Source organism: Crocodylus porosus, unplaced genomic scaffold, assembly GCF_001723895.1.
Source record: "Crocodylus porosus isolate Cpor-Errol unplaced genomic scaffold, CroPor_comp1, whole genome shotgun sequence".
NCBI classification, from domain to species: domain Eukaryota; kingdom Metazoa; phylum Chordata; order Crocodylia; family Crocodylidae; genus Crocodylus; species Crocodylus porosus.
The window spans coordinates 27124999-27146677 of NW_017728912.1; the positions used below are offsets into that span (position 1 = coordinate 27124999).

The 21679-nt window shown below is 44.0% G+C and overlaps 1 long non-coding RNA gene across 1 annotated transcript; it reads right to left on the minus strand.

Annotated features, from left to right (window-relative positions):
- Positions 1–9137: 9137 nt before the first annotated feature.
- Positions 9138–17162, minus strand: LOC109309572. The gene is made up of 3 exons (XR_002100973.1): positions 17054–17162; positions 12408–12416; positions 9138–9148 (listed from the first exon to the last, which is right to left on the minus strand). It is a non-coding gene; the product is annotated as an uncharacterized LOC109309572 (long non-coding RNA).
- Between the last annotated feature and the right edge of the window lie 4517 nt (positions 17163–21679).

A 21679-nucleotide genomic window follows, 5' to 3' on the forward strand; every position in this document is an offset into this window, starting at 1 on the left:
CAGCCTGGCTGAGAAGAGCCTCCTCCTCAGGGGAGAGAGGTGGAGGCCATCTCTTCCCAGCAGCTCGCTGCCTCTCTCTCCAAAGAGCGGGCTGTGGTCACGGACTAAAAAGAAGCCAGAAAGAAAGAAAAAACAAAACAAAACCCCTTTTCTCCAGTATTTCCTTATATCACATTTAAAAAACGTCTTGGGTGTCAGTATATTGTAAAGAAAAGGTTCCCTTCATACTGGAAAATAACAGTGTAATATTGGGTAAGAAGACAATATGTTGTTTCGAGAATTGGGCTTAGACTTTTCTCTTTGCCAAGTTTTTCTCTAGTGGTCTGGCATGCAGGTTCAAAACCCACAGCTTTCAGGTGATTTCAGGGTTCAAGTTGTAGCTGTTGGGTACATTTACAGAGTGTTGGGGCCATGGCATGATTCTGAATTCAGTCCGGCATTTGGAGGTGCTTTCTCTACCAACATCTGAAAATTGCTTGCAACTGAGTGTGAAGGGAAAACATATGTGATGTGTGTAATATCCATAACTGGAGCCTAAAATAGAATACATAGATATTAAAAAAATGTTCCTAATGGTCCCTTCTGGCTTGTTGCAGGGAGAAGAATGAAGAAGTCATTTTATGCCTGGGTAGTTAGCTATGTTGTCATTTATGCCTACTGTGTGTGGCTCCATTTCCTTGATAACTGGATATAACTGCCTCTATGAAGACATAGTTCGGTCAAAAGGGGCGGTGGAAGGGAATGTTACAAGCTCTAATAAAAAAAGACCTAGACAAGAACCTCAGATATCCAACTTCAAAGGAGTTAAAATAACTGTCTGGAACCATCCTTTGATGAGAGAAGTTATTCTCGTGGCTCCATTCAAGCTCCCTCTCTTTTATATGGTGTCAGATATCAACTTCCAAATCCATAAGCCCCCATCTAGTATTATTGCTCAATGTGCATATTCCACGTATCTTGTCTGGGCATTTGTAAAGATTGCAGCTTTCAATTAAGTGCTGCACTGTATGTTGGACACCACATTCACAGAGAGGGCTGTCCAAGATCTTAATCTTGGGAACCATTGTTCTGAAGTGTCCATATCCATATCTCAGTCTATTCATTTTGATCCATGCCTTTCTGTCAATGTTGTGCCCAATGCGGAACTCATTTGGTGTAGGTATAAAATATTGCAGGAATAGGTTCTGATCTTTCCTAGAAGTCAGCCCACTCCACTGCTGCCTGTAGGTTTGTTTTAGCATCCACAGTCTCTTCCAAGAGCTTGTGGGCTTCACATACAAATGGTTTACAAATGTGAAACACGTTAAGCCACCATCTGTTTGGGTCTTCAGTTAACAGTTGATGGAGAAGATGATTTTTGTCATCTCTTGCCTCTATTGCTAGTATGATGTTTCACAGATTTCATAGACATTAGGGGCTGTAAGGGACCTTGTGAGATCATTGAGTCCAGCCTCCCTGCCAGAGGCAGGAAGTCTGCAGGGATCAGATGGTCCCAGCCTTTTGAATAAGTCCAGAGTAGGTGCTTGCACCACCTCTGGGGGGAGTCTGTTCCAGACCTTGGACACTCAGACTGTAAAGAAGTTTTTCCTTATATTGAGTCTGAATCAGCCTTCTAGAAGTTTGTGGCCATTAGACCTAGTTATCACTTGGCAAGCCTTGGTGGATAACTGTTCTCCCAGATCCTGATGCACGCTCCCTTATATATGTGTGGACAGCCACCAAGTCCCCCCTGAGCCTTCTCTTTTCCAGGCTAAAGATTCCCATGTCCCTCAGCCTCTCCTTGTAAGGCTTGCTCTCTTGTCCCTTGACCATATGGGTGGGTCTTCTCTGGACTCTCTTGAGCTGATCCATATTCCTCCTGAAGTGGGGAGCCCAAAACTGGTCACAGTACAGGAAACCCTTGCTATTTGTGGATTTGCAATTCATGGTTTCAAATATTCACGGTGTGCCATGCCAGTCCACGCTCTTTCCCCACACAGTGTGATGATGTTTTGTCATGCTCACCACCACCACCCGCACTGCTGATAGTGCCAGTGGCATTTGTGGGAGCTCTGCACTTGCTGCCACTGGGCTCCCGCCACTGCCGTTGAGCTCCTGCCACCACCACTGCAGCCATGCCCCCCCAGCTGCTGTTCATGAATGCAGACAATGTATTTGTGGATTTTCCCATTCACAGGAATCTCTAGAACGTATGCCCTGTGAATAGCAAGGTTCTCTTGTACTCCAGCTGTTGCCTCACTAAGACCAAATAAAGTGGGAAGATGCCGTTCCTGGTTTTGCTCAAGTGCATCAGTAGCTGCATGCCAGCCCTGATGAACAACTGTTCTCCCAGATGTTGGGTCCTGTCTTCTTTTATCACTTGGTCTAATTACCAAAAGTACAGGGAATACATCTGTGTGTGTAAGTTGTGCAGCCCATTATAAGACCTAGCACACTGTTAAGTAGTGTCAAGCTTTTTAGTGTGAAAAGTTCTGGACCATAAGGAGCACACTATTCTGCTGAGGCTTTTACCATTGCAAGTGTGGTGGTTCTGAGTACTTTGAAGTTGCTACCTCATGTCATGCTGGCTGAACATCTTAAAGTAGCTATCTGAGCAGAGACTTTACTGCTGTTCTTCTGAATGTGATTTTTATAGGTGACAGAATGGTCATGTGTTTCCGAGGTAGACTGGGGTATACTTATGGGGAAGGATGTGGTTGCCCACTCTGATATCCAATGAGCTCTTGGCTTGATTGTCCAGGTAGAAGAGTGATGATACTTATTTATTGATGCTCTACTTTAATTATCACTTGTGGAGATAGTCAGCAATGAGTTCCATGTCAGTTCTCAGTGTCTTTTCCAGATCTATCATATCTATTCCTTGGGCTACTATGGTGACATTACAAGCATATATGTATCACTTAGATGTTATGTGTAGGAAGTCTGAGGTATATGCATTGAAAATTACTGGTGTTAGCACTGACCCTTGGGGGACTCCATCCTTCAGAGTTCATATTGTCCTTTTTTCTCCTTCGCTAGTAGTGAATTTGAATGATCTGCTGGAGATCATGTTAATGATGATAGAGCATAGTTTGCAGTCAGGTATCATAAAATGCCGTTTATATTTTAGGCCTTGGTGCCATACAGTATCATAGGTAGCTGTAAGGTTGCTAAAGACTATTCCTGTTTTCTAACTCCTTTCAAAGCTGTTTTCTGTCGGAGGCAAGTAATGTAACTTGCTCAGTGGTAAACTACTTATTTTCCAAAAGTCAGCTTGTTCTTTTGGGAACTGGGGATCAATGCTGTTCTCTATTCAGGATTATGCAATCCATGAGTTTGTATGTAATGCAGAGTAGTGAAATTGGTTGATAGTTCTTTGGATCCTCTGGTGGTTTCTGGATAACAATGATGTCATCTTTTTTCTAGATTTTTGGAAGTTTGTTATTTTCTGGACATTTATACATGAATTTCTGAAGGCATCTTTTCATTCTGGTTATGATCTTGTTAAAGAATTCTGGGAATATCTTATCTGGTCTAGCAGCCTTACCAGTCTTCATTGCTTTAATAGCTGTGTTGAAATCATTGGCCATGATGGGGATGGTTAAATTAAGGTTGGCATAGGATTATTTAAGTTGTTCATATGTCTAATCCTTTCTGTGTATTGCTTGCTTGGGTTACTGCACTTGCTATTGTTGCACAGTATTTTTGCAGGGGAGTTTGCTGGCATAGGACAAAGTAATTTTTGTTGTCTTTTCCTGTTGGGCAGATAATGGTTTACACTGCTTGTCTGCTTGAGTGGGTCATATCCAATCCTTCTAAAGTAGTACACCATCTCTCCTTTTTGATATTGTTCCATGTATTGACCACCTGTTTTGTAGTTCTTTCTCCAGTTGCACGGTCATTGCATTGCTTGATAATGTTAAAGAGCTGTTTGCCCTGCTCATCCCAGTATGGCACATAATGGCTTCTATAGATTCTAGGTACACAGAGTTTGGCTATTTCAGTTAGGCAGCTTGTAAATGTATTGTACCTTTTATCAGTAGTGGTTTCTGGTGGATCCTCTAATTGCTTTGCTCTCCTGTTGGTCAGCCTTTGGTATTTTTACCAATCCACCTTCCAGAAAGCTCCATCTTGGATCTGGTTCAGATGATGCAGGACGAAAAATCATATTGTCAATGCTAATGAATGATGGTCTATGCAGACTTGATGGAAAATTGTCAATTAATTTTCTTTTTGATATTTTACTTAAATCAGCCTTCCACTAGGCAACATCTAGGGTTGTCTGAGTGTACAGAATGGAAGGTATGTGGCTCCTTCAGGTCAGATATGAGGGTTATATCATTCAGGCTTATCTCTGTTGCTACTGTTAACAGAGTATCTCCAGTCTTGATGTTGACAGTTGAAATCACTAGCATATAAGGTCATCTGGTCAAATAGGCAGGGATGTGATTGACAACATGGCAGAGGGTGTATTGTATATGTTGATGATTATTTCATTGACCTGGACAGCGCCTGATTCTATTGCACTCTGGTTGGTGTTATCTCCTTGGTAGTGTATAGCAGGTCATTTATGATAAACGTAGCAAGACCATGGATCCTGCTGGCTACAGAGTCTGCAAAGCTGTAGTGCAAGAGTTTCATTTTTTACACCTGCTACATATGTGTTTCATGCAGAAGGACTGCGTGTGGTTTCATTTCCCTCTTGATGAATTCCAGCACTGATTGCTTGAGTAAGGTATAGCTTTCAACATTAAGCTGAAGAACAGTTAAGCTCTCCCCTTCTGGGTGGAAAAGATTGCTTTGGTTCATCCTGTAGTTAGCATATAATAATTGGAAAATATAGTGGATGAAAATTGAAAAAATTAAACATGAAAAAAATCAATGGAAAAATCTGATTGCTTTGGTAGTGACTTTTCGTTTCACTTTATAGCTACTCATGGGAGACACCATGAGAATGTAGTCACTGGGCATGTCTACATGTTCACTAATGTGCTCCAATTATGGGTACTAACTTAATGCCCAGTACTCGGCAGTGCTCCATAGTATTGCCGGCACAGGTTTTTTTGTGACCCTAATTTGCAATAGATAAATTCTACTGCATATTAGCGCGTAAGTATGGCTTTTGCCATAATACATAGTTTACAGTAGAATTAGTCTACTGCACATTTAGCATCTCATATAGATGTGCCCAATATCAACCACCCAATATAGAAAGTTCTTACTTTTCCTGAGGATAAACTGGATTTCAGAGTATACCACAGAGCCTAAGAAAGGGTGGATCTTTAGCTCTGCTTGGGAAAGCTGATACGCTGAGCAGTACCAGAGAGACAAGGAAATGCACAAGCCATAGGATAAACATGTGATTTTGCCCTGCCAGAGATGGAGGTATTAGGGCTAGGTAACACACAGAAGTGTATGTAGTGTCATTTCTGTTGGCCTTTGCATCTCAGGGGGAAAATAAAACCTCTACTGTGTTCTGAAAAAGCAGCTATCAATTGTATTAATCAACATCTATCACTGACTTCAAAAGAAAACATCTGCAGGGCCATCAGGCAGATGTGGGAGTTAAGGGCTATAACCCATGGGCTGTTCCAAGAGCGGGCAGATTGTGGCATTTGTCATGGAAGGGGTAAAACTATGAGGCCTGATGCCTAGGGGTATGGAGAGACACAGATCTTAAGATTGGTCAGTGGCATGGTTGTCTAAGTACCTAAGACAGTCACCTTTCAGACCTGTATTATGCTCATATTTTGGTCAGTTGGAAAGCTGTCCTCATTTGGCATTAGCCTCTCAAGGATGCGGTCAGTTCCTGGCCCTTTATAAATCTGTAGAATTCCATTGATTTATGAATACAACTCCCTTATTTCAGCTACTGGATCAGACAGTTTCAGATTTCAGAAGAGGATGGCAGGAGTTCAATATCCCATGAGCCTTTGTCACCCTGCCGCATGCAAATTAGACCAATATCTTTCTGCAAATCCTTTCTTTTAACTCTCTTTAACTTTCATTAAAACCTGCTTTGGGGAGATCATAATAACTAGTATGCATGCATTGGGCACAAAAACAGGAAAGTTCCCTTTTACTTGGATAAAGTAACCCTTAATTGGAAAAGATTAATGTCTCCTTTGTTTTAAATATGTTGCTGTGGAGCTTTTTACATTGCCCAGGTGATCCTCAGTGGTCTGGGGTGCGGGCTTCAAACCTGTAGCTGTGTAGCAACAGAGTGGTTCAATTCCACCTCCTGGGTGTGCTTATGCTGTGCAGCTTATTGTTCTATTAATTCTGTGCCCTGCAGGTATTTTCATTATTCATGGAAATACAACAGAATCTTTTCAGCTGCTGTTAGAAAGAAAATGCTACCTATCCTGGGTCTCTGGCTGAAAGTTCACCCTTTGAACATTAAAGAGGAAAAGATACCAGTGTTCTTTGCAGATTTGGGTACCAAAAAGGGTTGTAGATTTTTAAAACTTATTGAGTAAAAATGCCCCTCCAAGTTAAGGACAAGACAATGTGTCCTGAGCTCTCTTATCTAAAGACAAAAGAAATCTTGAGATTGGTGTGCCTTTTTCCTCTGTTTGGGACAGAGGGAAATGACACACCCATATTCCATGCTTTTCTAAGAGGCAAATGTTTTGTAGGTGCTATCTTTTACTGGACCAACTACTTGGTTGGGATAGGTGTATAGAAAGCTTTCGGTTTCAGAATAGCCTTTCTCGGGTCTCTTGGAGAGAAGCAGGCAGAGCAGACCTGAATCATGCAGTTAGTCCATTAGAAGATACTATCCACAAAAACGCATCTGTGTCTTGCAGCTACAGCAGGGCCAGGCAATTATTTTGGCTAGAGGGCCACTTACCAAGTTTTGGCCAGCTGTTGAATGCTGCATGGAGAGCCCCACCCCTTGATAGGTGCCCTGCTCTCTGGTTATCTACTCCCTAGAGCTAGGTATGTAGACTGCGCTGTAGGGACCATACTAGTAGCCTAACAGATAAAAAGGGTGCAATTGGCTCAAATAATGACAGGGATGTAGGTGTTTAAATACCACATTTGGCGTGTACCTCTAAAATTCATGTGCCACTACCCTTCATGAAAGCCTAGCTAAGCCTGTAGGCACATGATATCCATTCGCTCCTAAGATTCTGCTGCTATCCATGGTCAACTATTGCCAAAGTCCTGACAATGCTGCGATATTCAGCACCTAGCTTATACCAAACCCCACCAGGGTTCAAAGAAAAAGCATTCACCTTCCATTCACAAACCAAACACAATTAATCTCACCCAAACAGAACTGAAGGACATTCTGTCACTACATCGGCCCCCTGCATTATTCTCAATAAATGAGTGTTTAGCACCACTCAGCTAGGCTTACACTTAATTCACTCCTCTGCCTGGAGGATTTTGAATTTACAGGTCCAACCTCAAAATGAGTTCCCTAGCCACTATTGTGCAACATATTGGGAGGACGGGACTCCCATGTGTCATCCTGTTGAAGTTGTAGCATTTTAAGAGGAATAAGCAAATGTCCTTTGGGTCAGAGAAAAAAGGAGTGAGAGTGAGTCTGACTTGGTAGCCTAATAGTGGAGCTACTATACTGGAAGCTGGAAACCTAATTTCCATTCCTTCCTACAATAAATATTTCTATTTATTATATTGGAAACTACCCTTCAAATGAAACATTTGTTCTCGTCAAAATTATTCCTCACAGGCCTATGCTAAATGAAACAATATATTAATGCCCATTTTAGAGAAAAGAGTAGAGTCATGAAATGTCTAGCTTTTTTACAGAAGAGATCATTTGTCAGGCAGATGTCAAAGAAAGACTGAAGTTCTTTTCCACTAGTTTAGCAAAAACAACAGCTGTGATGGGCCAGGGAAACTGTGAGAGGCAAGAGTTTTTGTGGGTGGTATCTTTTAATGGATTAACTGCATGGTTTTGGTGTGCTCTACCTGCTTCTCTCCAAGAGACCCAAGGAAGGCCAAAAGTTTGTCTACACCTATCCCAACCAAGTAGTTGGTCCAATAAATGATAGCACCTGCAAAACATTTGCCTCTTAAAAAAAGCATGCAATATGGTGTGTCATTTCCCTCTGTCCCAAACAGAGGAAAAAGGCACACCAATCTCAAGATTTCTTTTGTCTTTAGATAAGAGAGCTCAGGACACATTGTCTTGTCCTTAACTTGGAGGGGCATTTTTACTCAATAAGTTTTAAAAATCTACAACCCTTTTTGGTACCCAAATCTGCAAAGAACACTGGTATCTTTTCCTCTTTAATGTTCAAAGGGTGAACTTTCAGCCAGAGACCCAGGATAGGTAGCATTTTCTTTCTAACAGCAGCTGAAAAGATTCTGTTGTATTTCCATGAATAATGAAAATACCTGCAGGGCACAGAATTAATAGAACAATAAGCTGCACAGCATAAGCACACCCAGGAGGTGGAATTGAACCACTCTGTTGCTACACAGCTACAGGTTTGAAGCCCGCACCCCAGACCACTGAGGATCACCTGGGCAATGTAAAAAGCTCCACAGCAACATATTTAAAACAAAGGAGACATTAATCTTTTCCAATTAAGGGTTACTTTATCCAAGTAAAAGGGAACTTTCCTGTTTTTGTGCCCAATGCATGCATACTAGTTATTATGATCTCTCCAAAGCAGGTTTTAATGAAAGTTAAAGAGAGTTAAAAGAAAGGATTTGCAGAAAGATATTGGTCTAATTTGCATGCGGCAGGGTGACAAAGGCTCATGGGATATTGAACTCCTGCCATCCTCTTCTGAAATCTGAAACTGTCTGATCCAGTAGCTGAAATAAGGGAGTTGTATTCATAAATCAATGGAATTCTACAGATTTATAAAGGGCCAGGAACTGACCGCATCCTTGAGAGGCTAATGCCAAATGAGGACAACTTTCCAAATGACCATAATATGAGCATAATACAGGTCTGAAAGGTGACTGTCTTAGGTACTTAGATAACCATGCCACTGACCAATCTTGAGGTCTGGGTGCCTGCATACCCCTAGGCATCAGGCCTCATAGTTTTACTCCTTCCAGGATAAATGCCACAATCTGACCACCCTTAGAACAGTCCTTGGGTTACAACTTGCCCAACCACAAGGACTGGTGTGATTACCAATGGTCCTTTCCTCTACCCCGTGTTCTTATCTGACTTGCACTACCACACAGAGGGAGGTTGCAGAGAACAGCCTCATGGTCATGAGGCCAGACAACTCTGGTAGGCAGAGTTGCGGTCTGGTTGCGGTCTGAGGTTGGGCCTGGGCAGGCCTTATTGCTGTGGCTGCTAGATCCTGCCATCCCTTGGTCATGCCACCTGCTCCCCCATGATCCTGCTGCTGTGGCACCTTGTCATGTTCGACAGGAGGCCAAGGGCAGATAATAATTAATTTTATTAATTTTTTAGGGGCCTCATGGGCCATATAGAATGGTCTGGAGGGCTGAATGTGGTCCGCAGGTCATATTTTGCTTGCCACTGTGCTACAGTAAAGCAGTTGTGGCTCCAGAGTCTCTGGACATACTTTTTTCCCATTACTGTTGCATCTGTGCTCTGCTCCTGCTTCCCATGTTCAGCTTGTGCTCCCTGTTTCCGCTGTCTTTTGTCTCCAAGTCCCTAGAGTCTCTGGGAGTTGTAACTACATGCAGTTATCACAGTTTAGCAGTTCACATTCAGTTAGCCATGCTGCTACCCTGCTGTTGCACACATTACAGTGCATTACATTTAGTTTACACAATCCATGACTAGGGACCTACTGTATTCAGAGCAACTTCTCCCCAATTTCATGGCCCAAGCATGCTCCCTGGACATATCAATATGAGACATTTCCTGTGGAACTGCCTAATTAGCTCCACAGTAAAGGCTCAATGTCTACACATGCAGCCCTGTTAGACTGCAAGAAACTAATTAACCCATCACAACCTAGTACTTGTAAATGCAAGTACTAGCCTTTGGCAGCATTTTTTAGTGTGTGGCAATGCATGTGAAGATGCTGATGGGGCTGCCTATATTACAAAAGTGCTTCAGTGTTCAGCACCTTCATGGCCCAGCCAGCCCCTCCACAGCACGTTGAGTCAGGTTGGAGCAGCTTTGGCCTGGCAGGCTGACCCCCCAAGTCCTCTGCCAGTTGAGGCTGCTCCAACCCAGCTCAATATGATGTGGCATGTCTACTAGCACATGTAGATGCAAGTTCTGAGTGGGAGAAGTGTGCTTCTCAGCAGTAATCTCATGCAGCAGCTCTCAAGAAGTGATACAGGCATACTTCAAGTTGCAAGAGAGTGAGGAGGTCTCCCATTCCTAAAAAGCTAGAGAGCTTTGTGAAATACCCACCCAATTCATCCTCAAGGTAGAGCTGAACCACTCTGATATTAGACCACTAAGAAGCACCTAGCCAAGAAAAAGCAAACAATAACAAGGAACATACAGAACATACAGAAATACTGTTTATAGGGACGGGAATGCTACACGGCAATTACCTGTAGTTATGTTGAGTATTTACAACAGTTTCAGCATCATTGGACAATACTGTTTCTTCCTCCTGTCAGAAACGACTGGGAGGGTTGGCTGTGTTAGAAAAATGTTGACTTGTAACCAAGCTGGTGATGAATGATCCAGGGATATTGAACAGCTTCCATTGCTCTCTCCCCACTTATTAAACAGAGTGATATATACACTAACTAATCTGAACTGCATGCAGACCTCAGCTTGTGCCAAAACTTCAGTGTTACTAGCACCAGAATTCTACGTATTTGCGGAGGAATTCTTGCATGCAGCTCTTCCACGAGACCAGAAAAGATCTGATAAGAAATCAAGTAGCAGAGAAATAAACATGTTTTTCTTCATTCTTCTCTCTGTAACTTTCCAGGAAGAAGGAGGAAATAATAGCTATAGGCGCTTACTAAACAGCAAATTGGGTTAAACACATAAACAGTCGAATGTCCCAAATGGACCCAGACGGCAGGGTTTCTGACGGGTAAAACAGCCCAACTCTAACAGTGGGTCAGTGGCTTGTTGGCATAGCTCTGGAATCCAGTTGCTGAATGCTACCACCATTTCCCCACCCCCTGCTGCTGAATGGTATTGCCAACATTGACCAAAGTCCCCGCAGTGGGCAGTGGGCAAGGAGGTGTGAGGGCAAGCAGCAGAGTACCAGAGCCATGCCAAGGCAGCAGCTCCAGCAGCTGCACTGACATGCCCAACAGGATGCAATTTAACCCCTTATAGGCCACATACAGCCTGTAGGCCTCCCACTTAGACAGCTGTGACCTAAATAATGAAAAACTGTATTTGTGCAGTGAAGTCAAAGAACAGCCTATCACTATGAAGAGAGCACCTAGAGGGTAAGAATTGGACAGCTTTATTGTTAGACACACTGAGCAATTGCCAAGCTCTCTTTTTTATCAAATACCACGTTCTCCACAAAAGCACCTTTGGTTAGAAAACAAATATTTTTTTGCCACTCCAAAAGTTCAGAAGGCCTTGTAGAACAAGACAATGCAGTTTTAAGAGCACTGTCACTAGTTTTCAGAAGCTTTTCTCTACTAACAGTATTTTTCCATTCAGCCAGAGAAAATTAGTAATGCTAAGCTAAATAGGATGTTGAAAAGATGACTTATCTGTTCTTTTCCTTGAAACAAGTGAAATAGGGCTCCTGTGAATGCTGTTTAAAGACTATGTGGGCACATCTACATGAGACGTTTACTGCAGAGTAGACTAATTAGCTCTGCAGTAAATGTCCTAGCATCTACACGTGGCCCTATTAGGTCTCAGGAAACTAATAAACTCAATAGCAGAGTAGTACTTGTAAATACAAGTACTATTCTTCAACAGAGTTTTTTACTCTGCAGCACTGCACATGCAGGTGCTGACATGGCTGACTGGGGCATGAGGCTGCTCCAGTGCAGGGGCTGCTTGTCAGTTAGCCCTGCACTGGATCTCCCTTGTACCTCAGCCACCCCTTCCACAGCATATTGAGTTGGATTTGAGCAATCCTGGGCTGTCAGGCTGGCCCCTAGGGCTCCCTGCCAGCTGGAGCTGTTCCAGCCTAGCTCAACAGGCTGCGGTCCTGGATGCAGTGCCAGAGCAATATGTGCCAGAGTTTACTGCATTGCATCAATATACACATGTAGACACGTCCTGTGTTGTATAACACTTTCTAGTTATTGACAGCACATCCATCACAAACATTTCCTTTCACTCTGAGGATTAGGTGATTTTGGGTAATTCACTCTTAAATCACAGTCATATACCATGACTTCATGGCACTGCAACTCTACCCAAGATGACATATTAAACAATCCCAGTGCAAATCAGCTACAGGACTGTAGTCCATGGAAATCTTCACAAACTATTCTGGTTCCAATGACTTGGCATTTTCTATCAAAAATTTTTCATCAGAAAATTCCATGTTATCACTACTCACATTGCCCCACTTAAGCTTCTTACATACAAAAGAAGTTGAAAAAGTAATTTGATCTAATTAGGTCAGTCCCACAATTTTATATATAGGGAATTGATAGCATTCTTTGTAGTAATTTCCAGGCAGGCAGTTCCTGGATTCTTTATTGCAGGGTTCTACTCTGAAAATCCACAATGATATATGACTAAATACTCTATCAAACAGGTAATACTGGATAAGCAGATACCGTAGCAGTTGTTCAGGAAGCTTTGCAGCCAGGTCGGGTACAAATTAAACACATACTTTTTTCTTCTTAGCTGCCTCTATTTGCTCCTCACAGGAGAAAGGAAATGTATTTTGGAGAGCTAATTACCACTGGCAGTAATTTTTAGCCCTTCCTTCTTCCTGTTATCTTCTAGAGTCCAAAGCTCCATGGCAGCCTTGTTATGAAAACTACTTTGGAATTCAGGATCTTGGATTCAGTACAAGGCTGCTAGGTAGGGTGCCTTGATCTGGAGACCCCATAGCATGCTGGGTACACATAAATCAGGCTGGGAGAAACCATGATCTTCAGGACTCAGCTGTCCCAAGAGACAAGCAGCCAAGGGAACCATCTATCCCGGCAATTTGGAGCTCTAGGGTTCACAACACTGGCTGTATCAAAATGTCAGCTCTTCCATGGGACCTTGGGTGCATATATGCATGTTTGCTTCACTGCAGAGCTCCATAGCATGGTCCCTTGATGTTATGTATGTGTATATATACATACACACACTGCATCAAAGGGTCATGCTGTGGAACTCTGCAGTGAAGCAAACCCACGCTCCATGGGCATGTCCAGATGAGCCTAGCCATGTGGTATGTGGTGCTGTAAACACATATGCAACATACTGCACAGTCTGGTGTTCTCTGTGCTGCAAGGGCATGCTGCCTATGCATGTGCTACTCAAGTTTTTTTTCCATGTTTTTACCCCTGGATATCTAGGGGTCAAAAAACCCCACAGAGAAAAAAACCAGCACCACGGCTCAGACAGCATGTGCTGCTGCAAAGCAGAGCTGGGATGCCAGGAGCCACACTGTGGTTGCCAGCCAGGCTCCACCCAGCTGCAGCCCTGGGAGCCCCCAGAACCCCAGGAAAGGCTGCTGGGGCTAGCCCAGTGTTGGCCCCAGCCCCTGCTACTGCCGCTGGGGTAACTTGCTGCACTCCAAAACATGAGAACATACAGGTATCAAATAGGTGGAAGTGAATGTGTCTTTCAGGAGTCAAATATAGGCTGGAAACCTGTGCATCTCTCCCCCAATGTCTTCCCTTCCTTCCACACTCCTGGCACACAAGGGCAAACAAAGCAAATTAACCTCAAACTCCAAATAGAATAGGGAAAGAGAATTGGAACAGACAAAGGCTACCCACACCACATGCGAACTGATCTAGAACACACTCTCAGGTGGGATCATATTTATCTGATTTATGCAAGGGGAAGCGTTGCACAAATTCAGTAAGATTAGGCCCCAGTTTGCAACAAACCTGGAGAGAGGAAATCCTGGACTGTTTGCATGCTTTCTCCTAATCTATTATTATATTGTGTGATGCCATAGGGCCAGGAACTGAAATCATATGCTGGGAGTTAATTTCATTAAGCATCATGCCTATTAACTGACCGAGCTGCAAAAAAGAAAAAAAAAAGCTTAGAAATGTCAGGCGAAAATGCATTCTGAGCACTTCTGAAAGTCCTGATGTTTTATTTATCTACTGTCTTTTATATAATGCTCTTCACTGGTGGAGCTTCTGACCTCTTTTCAAATATTGCTGAGTTTATTTTCACAACACCCATGCATAGCAAGGCAATATGATAATGGCTATTTTACAAAGAAGGGAAAGAGAAGCATAAACCGAGATCATATGTTGCATCTAACTTACAGAAGAAACCTGTTCCACACATAGAAGTCAAGCTATAGTCTCTTGTTCTGTTGTACTAAAATCAACAGCTCTCCCTTATCTGAAATATGTGTAGAAAAATAATGTGACCCCATGGTTGGTTTTCAACCAGCAATGATCTGAAATTGGGATTGACAGTATTTCACTGGCAGTGGGCCAAACTAACACAGTTTGGTCCTAAATGAGTATGGAAGTTGCACTTGTTGGATATTCTGCTACTAGATGGTCCATTCTCATGCAGAACTTACTAATGGTGGGATATATAAACTTCCTTGACAATGGGCACATCTACACATTCATTAATGCACCATAGTTGCTGTGCATTGTTAATACTTGGATAACCAACTACTAAATCAATGCCCAATAACTTACGCTACTGTGCAGTAGCACCAGCACACATGTTTTTAGTGATGCTTACTGTGCAGTAGCCTAATTGCGCACAGTAGTGTTTTAGCATGTTTTTTTTTTTCCCAGAACACTATTGCACAGTGTTATTAGGCTAATGCACAGTTAGTGTGTCATGTAGATGCGCCCAATGTCATGTTTTGACACGCTTAGCAGGCTGGATAAAATCCCACTAGCCATATTTTTCTGACCCCCTAATCTAAGACAACTATTGTGGCAGCTTGAGAGAGTGAGACAGATACTGGAACAGTGCTGTGAAATAAACCCCATCCTTGTTTTCAGGGACACAAGGGCAGTAGGTCATGTGTGTACACAGTATTAGGTCAGAATTTTTCCTAGTTCCTTGTGAAAGTAGTTCTAGGGGAGACTGCCTATCAGTATCAAATTGTAAAAGTGTTTCAACCTAGAAAACAGGGCTTGTGCAATCAGCAACAGTAGAGGACATTTTGTTTCTGTCTCTTGATCTGGAAAAATGTATTGGCTTTTCATTGGATTGCTAAAAAATAAGCAATGTTGTTTGCACCTTGACCTGAAGACAGCAACAATGATTTTTCCTCTGTGTGCTAAGAACCAAAATAAGTTAAATCAAAGTAATGCAGGTTCCTTCATTGTGGGCACCCGAGACCACATCCTCCTGAGCGTGGGTGTTTCCTTCCCCAGGGAATGCCTGTGCCACATGCCCTCTGGTGTGCGGCTGGTTATTTCGGGTGGAGTAGCGGAGGCTGGGGCCAGCACTAGGTTGGCCCAAGAAGCCTCACCTGGGGTTCTGGGGGTCTCCTGGGGCTGCAGCAGCACTGATCCAGTCACTCAGAGCCTGACTGGTACCCAGAGTATGGCTCCAGCTGGCCAGGTTCCAGTTTGGGTGGCACACACTGCCCCTCCATTTGCCACTTTGCTTTTCTATTTGCACGGGTATTTTTGACCCTAGGAGATCCTGGGGTCAACCCCCTCCCCCCACACACATACCACTACCTTGTAATGTGGAGAAAAGTTGTATGTGTGGTATGTGGCGCTGCAGATGTGTCTGCAGCGCCACATACTACATGGCAGTGCTCATCTGGATGCAGTCCAAAAGGCTGAATTGAAACATTTTGTCACTAACTAGTTACAGATTTGTAGTATGCGCACCAGAACACTCAGGCCAAGAACTTATGGTACCTTTAAAAACTCATCTCCTTATCCTCATAATTTTCTAACTAGGTAGAAAAGAAAGTCATATGAAACAGATTACAGAGGTGCTAAAAATGGCTTAATTTAATTGTTCTTTTTCTCCAAACAATACTGAAGATGGAATGCAGTGACTGATAATAGACTGTTTGTTTCATTTATCTGGTTTGACACCTGTGATTGGAGCACCTATCCTCCACACAAGAATAACTGGATTTATCCTCACAATGTGCCTGAGGTTGTACAGGATTATCAATCCCTTTTATAGAAAGGCAGGATAGAATCAAAGGCCTATAGGGCATTTATACACATAACTTTTCATGCTGCAATATGCTGGAGATCCAGTGAGTTGGAGCAGACTCAATTAGCCAAGTCTGCTCCACACATGAGCTGATGCACCCTGTGCTGCATCACATGCATTTTTATAGATGGTGAAATGCATATCAGCACTCTGAAAATAGCAGCGGTGCACTTTTGAAATAAAACACCTTTCATGTTTTAGATTATCTGAGTAGCCTTGTTGACTTTCTTAACTGAAAGTCTTGGGAATTTTTGTATTGGAGCCGAGAAGGCTATGAGGATTTTTGGAAGACATATGCAGCAGCAGGTGAGACAGAATATAAGAAGATAAGATTTGTTGCCGGGAAAAAGACAAGAGAAAAGGCAATAATTATTCAAATGTACATAGATGTGGTTGAGATGGGAGAGAGAGAAAAAATGGTTGGAGAATCATGTACAAAAAGTTATGTATGTTAAGAAGATTTGTGATAAATATGGTATATGGGTAGGATTGTAGAGAGCTCAAGTGGTAATGAGGGTGCATGAGAGAAGCCCTGGTGGGGTAATCAGTAGTCCTAGTAGGGCCACAATAATGGTTTACAATAGGGCTGTGCACCATTTCGTTTCGACTTCCATTTTGCTATTTCAATGGGACAGTGTTTCATTTCAAGTTTCATTTAATTTTGAAGCACTGTTACATTTTGTTTCGTTGAAACTGCTTCACTATTTTGACACTGTTTCAACGCTGTTTTGATGTTTTGCCCATAAGCTATAATGGGGAAGCATGAAACTGCGTTTAACTTTAGGCAGCTTGGCCATCCACAGCAAACATTTCCGCAATGCTCTGGGTGATCTCACTCTCCCATGAAACACCCTCCCCCACCTTTCTGTCCACCTTTCCCCCACTGTTCCAGGGTGGCCTGCCTTGGCTTTGGGGGGACGGGGACTTTGGAGAGAGAGGGGGACTTCCCTTTGGGCACATTCTCACTGGTACCAGGTGGAGGAGGAGCAAAGGAAAAGGGGTGATGTCTGTGGAGATGCATCAGCATTTCCATTGTGCTTACGTGTTTTATTCCCTTGCCCCAGCTGGTTTTAGCTTGGCCGTGCAGGTAGATAGCGTATGTAGGATCATCTGCCAGCTCAAAATGATCCCAGACCACACTGTCTTTCCAGCACGCTTCATGATGCGTTTCATGGTGTCTTGTCTTTGTCTTGGTGTGCTGGAAAATTTGGCTCTTCTTCTTCCGTAATGTTATCTATCTGATTTATGCCATATATGTAGATATTACGATAATTATACATGTATGTATATTTATGTAATATATGTATGTTTGTATGGATGTATTTATGTAATAAATAAAAATATATAAATGTATATGTGTGTTTTCCTATATACATTCTATATTATAATATGCAATATAATTATGCTGTGATTCCCTGTACAATGAATGGAATGTACATTGTGAGAGAAAGCACAGATTTGAAAAGAATGAAAATTGACTAAAAAAGAGGATTTGGGGGGAGAAATAGATTGAAAGAAATCAATCAAAGAATATAATAATAAAATAAAAGGTTATGGAAACAAAGCAAAAGGTGTTGCTGAATCCCACTTGCTAGGCTAGCAAGTAGGAAATCAATGGTAGTAGGCTTGTTGTCTAACACTGCTGAGCTTCTGGGAGATAAGTCAGTAACTGACCCCAAGGCAGAAAGCATGGCAGTTCAAACAATGCTTCCTTGTATGCCTTTTTTTCCACCCCTCCCCCAAAGTACTGGGATTGGAAAGGACCTCAGGGAAGGATTGCAGTCACTGGCCAGCTACACAGTCAATATCAGAGTTCTTCCCCACCTTCCCCCTCCCTCTCCTTACTTTCTGTTTCCCTCCAGGCAAGCCCAGCTTCCACTTTGAAATTCTAAATGTTTCAAAACTTTTCAAATGCTTCGACTGCCCTCGTTTTGTTTTGAGGCTGTTTTGAGGCCCTTCATTTCATTTTGATTTTGCTATTTTGAGCTCAAAATAACAGTCAGTGAAATTTTACACAGCCCTAGTTTACAATGTATTTCAAGCAGCCTAAGCTGTGTAGCAAATGGGGATAGGAAGGGCATCTGGCTGCATACAGCTGGTACACAATATGCTACAGATGTAAAGGGAAAGGGCACAGAGTGATGGAGTGCCAAGAAGTACTGAATTGTGTTAATGCAGGGAAGAGGAAACTTAGAGTGGCAATGTCTGTGGTCCTTCTCAAATACAGCTAGATCTACAGGGGAGCAGTAGAGACAGGAAAGAGAAAGTGGGAGAGAGATTACAAGAGTTTTGTAAATAGATGGGGGATGAAGACCATTGTGGTGGGCAGGGTCAGATGTAAACAAAGCTTCTGGAGTCACAATTTTGCTCAAATGTATGGTCTGTTCCTCTACTGGAGTGTCCTTGTTGTATAAAGTCAGATTTTAAACTCATCAAGTGGGCATCATGAATGTTCTTCTCTGAGCAGAACTGTCCATGCAAGGACTGAGCCAACAATCAAGCCAAGGCAACTAAAACTTCAGGCTTTTTCACTCACTTTCTTTTCCAAGTTTCTAATGTTTCTATATTTTACAGGAGCACTGCACTACCTTAGAAATCTGCAGAGTGTTTCAGGTCAGGATTGCCCTTCTATACTTACTGCATACGTTCCCTGAGGCAAATGAGGTGGCATTCTTAAGCTTGGAAAATATTTTCCCTTGCTTGTCAGAAAGAGTCTGGATTGAATAACCCTTCACAAAAGAAAAATCCTGAGCTCAGTGTCCCATAGGGAAAGTGTAGATAAATATAGCAACTTCAGTGAGGCATAGCACATAAGGATGTGACACAACTAGAATATGTCTGGCTACCTTTGACCTTCTTGCATGAATGACCATGTGCCCAATTACTGCTCAGATTACTGAGGCAAACTTTGATGCCAGTTCAACTTTACTCACACCCCAAGGGACATAGCAAACCAATTTCTCCACCCTCACACCAATTCCTGCACCAGTACCACTCAGGTCAAAACAGTCTTTGTCTTCTTTCTCATTTGAAGCACTGCTTTGTCTGTTAATACTGCACAACACTAACATTTTGAGCAGATAGAGGTAGTTAGCTGTGCTAGTCTGAAGTCAGGCAGAAGACAAGGTAGATATACACCTGAACTGAATCAGAGATGCATAAGCTTTCATGAGAAAGAACTCACTCCATGAGATCAAAAAATCCTGTCACCTGGACTGAAAGGCAGAGACAGCTATGATCCTTTTTATCCTGAAAATCAACATCATTCCAAGGAGGCAGAAATGGATAATATCTTACCTGGGAGTCCAGTTCCCACTTCCTGGGAATCTAGCCTTTCCCCTGACTCAGTGGTCACCAACCAGTCAATCTCGATCGTGGAGCCTCTGACAGTCAATTTCAGTGTCAGATGCTTCATGATTGGGAGTGGCAGGATGCATGTGGCTGGGCTGAGCCATGCCCCCTGACACCCAGGCGACTTGTCTGGGAGGCACACGAGGTGGGGCAGAGGCTGGGGGGTGGGTTAGCTGAGGGAGGGGAAGGGGTGAGGAAAGGATTGAGGATTGGAGCGGAGGCAGTAGATCCAGTAGTGCCCTTTACTTACAAAAAGTGATCTTCACCATAAAAAATTTGGAGACCACTGCCCTAGTTGGAAACCCATTAGAGAAAGCAAATCAGATGACCACAGCACACAGCCAGTAGGTGGATATAAAACACTCAGTTATTACAGTTAGGACCATGTTACATGGGCTTGTTGCACAGCTCCTCCCACACATTAGCAGCAGACATTGGGTGTTCATAGCCCACTACTGTCAGAGCCCTGCTACAGCATGGTGTGGCCCCAGCCACCTGGGTCCCAACACCATCTGTGCCACGTGGAGCTGGCCCAGGCCAGCTCATTGGAATGCAGCCTTGGGCAGAACTGGACCACTCTTGCAGCCACCCGAGCTCCTGGCACCACAAGCAAGAAGCTACATGCATTTAGGCTGGGCCAAATCCTGCCTCCATGTGCCCCATGTGCCATCAAATCAGGCTGGCTGCATGAAGGCAGGACCTAGGCTGGCCCAAGGGTGCATGGATTCTCCCTGCAGTACTAGAAGCCCAAGTGGCAGCAAGAGCCACCCAGTTCTGGCCGAGGGCACACCTCAGCGAGCCTACCCAGGCAGGCTTCATGTGGCACAGACGGTGTTGGGTCTTGGGTGGACAGGGTCACTCCGTGCCACAGAGGGATTCTGCCAGTAGTGAGCAATGATCATCCTAATGGCTCCTACTACTTCTGCTGTATGTGTGGGGGGGGAGGGGCTGTGTGCCATGTGGGTGGATGGGTGGGGGACCCACTCCTCCCAAGTAGTCCCCCTCACAACTGCCCCCACCCCCACAATCTCCACCACTCTCACAAAGTCCCTCCACTAACAGTTCTCCCACCCACACAGTCCCCCCACCCTCAGATCCCTACTTACTGAAGACCGAGTCTGGGTTTGTTTCACCCCTGCAGCCCTGCCCTATCTCTGATCTTCACAACCCTTCTCCTGTTCCATTAAGGTGTGGCCACTCCCCACAGAATGTACCACTTAAGTCAAGTCCTCCAGTATCCCAGGATGTGGTAGTTAATTCTCCACCCTCCTGTTCTGTTGGCTTACACCCCTGGCTGATTAATGCAGTGGCCCAGGGACTGGAACCACAGCTTTTCTATTTTCCCCAGCCTTCAGACCCCACTCCACGAATGGTGGCCCAGGATGCCTTTCCTGACCAGCACTAAACCTGTCTGGGTGGGTGGGTGCTGCTGGACCCCATGCCCCCACCCACCCCTGCCAAGCCTTGAAAAATGGAGGAGAGCATGACCATACCCAGAGGGCCCCCATACTCAGCCAGGATCCAGCAAGCCCCAAGCTCCAGCACCATGGCTCCAGCACTTCCCTGGTCCATGCACCCAACTCACATGCAGTGTGGCAAGAGGTGGTGGTGACTTCTGTGTTGGGGGTGGGGGGTGGATTCTGATGCCAGGGAAGCTGCTGTTCTAAGGCAGGATGGTTCAGGGTGGGTCTAAGCTGTGGGGGTCTACTGCTGCCCCTATGGATGTGAAAGTTGGCTGTGGGTGGGCTCCTCTCCCAGCTGTGGAGTGAAGCCAACTTGGTGAGGAGCTGGCTGTACCAGCTGCCACCACTACCATAGCCCCCAACCCCAGTGCTAGCCCAGGCTCTGTGCTCTCCACCAGTACCTTGACCACTGCCAGATTCCTGGGGCTGCTGCCAGAGCCTCCTCCTGCCTCAAGGCCTGGGAGTGTTTGCTCACTCATCTCATGTGCTCCTGGGTTTCTCCTAGTGGGCTGGAGCACCAAGAAAGAATGGAGGGAGTGGGTTGGATGTTGGGCAGATCTGAGGGGGTGCAGACGGGGATCTGGGGGAAGATACAGGGAAGCAAATAAACCCCCTCAGGCTGAAAATGCCCAGGTGCTGAGAACAGCCCAAGGGACATGTGTAGCCAGGACAT